The following is a 1,787-nucleotide window of genomic DNA, read 5'->3' as shown; positions in this document are numbered from 1 at the left end:
GAGAGAGTGAGAGAGGAGGAGAGAGAGAGAGAGAGAGAGAGAGAGAGAGAGAGAGAGAGAGAGAGAGAGAGAATTTTTAATATTTATTTTTTTAGTTCTCGGCGGACACAACATCTTTGTTGGTATGTGGTGCTGAGGATCGAACCCGGGCCGCACGCATGCCAGGCGAGCGCGCTACCGCTTGAGCCACATCCCCTGCCCAAAAAAAAAATTTTTAAAAAGATGAAAGATACCAAGTGTTGGTAAGGGTAATTAGAAAAGGTAATCCTTGCATGCTGTTGAAGGAATGTAAATAAGTATAGCTATTTTGGAAAACAGCATGGAAGTTCTCAAAAAACTAAAAATACCATATGTTTTATTTCTATTTTTATAGCCAAAGCAATTGTATTAAGTATGTTAAAAAGATATCTGCATTTCCATGTTCATTGCAGCATTATTAACAATACCCAAGTTATGGAATCAACGTAAGTGGCCCATCGACAGATAGATGGATAAAGAAAACAGGGTGGGCCAGGCATGGTGCCACAGGCTCCTAATCCCAGCAGCTAGGGAGGCTGAGGCAGGAGGATCACAAGTTCAAAGCCAGCCTTGGCAACTTAATGAGGCTATAAGCAACTTAGTGAGACTGTGTCTAGAAATAAAAATATAAAAAGGGCTGGGGATGGGGATGTGGCTCAGTAGTTAAGTGCCCCTGGGTTTAATCCCTGGTTGAAAGAAAGAGGGGAGGGAGGGAGGAGGGGAGGGGAGGGAAGGGAAGGAAGAGAAAGGAAGGAAGAAAGAAAGGAAGGGAAAGGGAAAGGGAGGAAAGAAAAGAAAGGGAAAACATGGTGGGTCTGTGTCAGGGCACATGCCCATAATCCCAGCTGGCCTGAGGCAGGAGAATTAAAAGTTCAAGGCCAGCTGTGACAATTTAATGAGGCCTTCTCAAAATAAAATGGGGTCCAGGGATGGAACTCATTGTCAGAGTGACTGCCTAGCATAAGCAAGGCCCTGAGATAAATCCCCAGCTACAAAAAGAAGAAAATGCAATATAGTGGACAATGAACACAATTCAGCCTTTAAAAAGAAAATGCCTCGTGTGCTGGTGAATGCCTGAAGTCCCAACAACTCAGGAGACTGAGGAGGGGAGGTCATTGAGCCCAAGATTTCAAGCCCATCTCAAATAAAATGAAAATGAAAGGAATTTTCATCACTTGCAACAACATGGATGAACCTAGAAGATATTATGCTAAATAAAACAAATACTGTGTGATCTCACATGCTGAAATTAAAACAAATGAACTCATAGAATCAGAGAGTAGAATGTTGATTACTAGAGGCTGGGCCAATAGGGGACCACGAAGATGTTGGTCAAAGGGTACAGTGTTTCAGTTAGATGTATTATATGTAGAGTTTTTTAGACATAGCCTAGTGACTAAAATTAATAATAGTGTATTATATGTTTCAAATTGGGAAGAGTCAATTTCAAACATTCTTACCACAAAAAATGATAAGTATTCAAGTTAGGTGCAGTGGTGCACACCTATAATCTCAGCAGGTCAGGAGGCTGAGGCAGGAGGATCTGCGATTCAAAGCCTGCCTCAGCAAAAAGCAAGGCACTGAGCAACTCAGTGAGACCCTGTCTCTAAATAAAATGCAAAATAGGGCTGGGGATGTGGCTCAGTGGTTGACTGCCCCTGAGTTCAATCCCCAGTACCAAAATAAAATAAAATAAAAATAAAAATGGCTGAGAATGTAGCTGCATGGTAGAGCACCCCTGGGTTCAATCCCCAGAACAGGGGGTCAGC

This window comes from Ictidomys tridecemlineatus, chromosome 11 (assembly GCF_052094955.1).
Source record: "Ictidomys tridecemlineatus isolate mIctTri1 chromosome 11, mIctTri1.hap1, whole genome shotgun sequence".
NCBI classification, from domain to species: domain Eukaryota; kingdom Metazoa; phylum Chordata; class Mammalia; order Rodentia; family Sciuridae; genus Ictidomys; species Ictidomys tridecemlineatus.
This window is presented reverse-complemented; position numbering follows the sequence as displayed.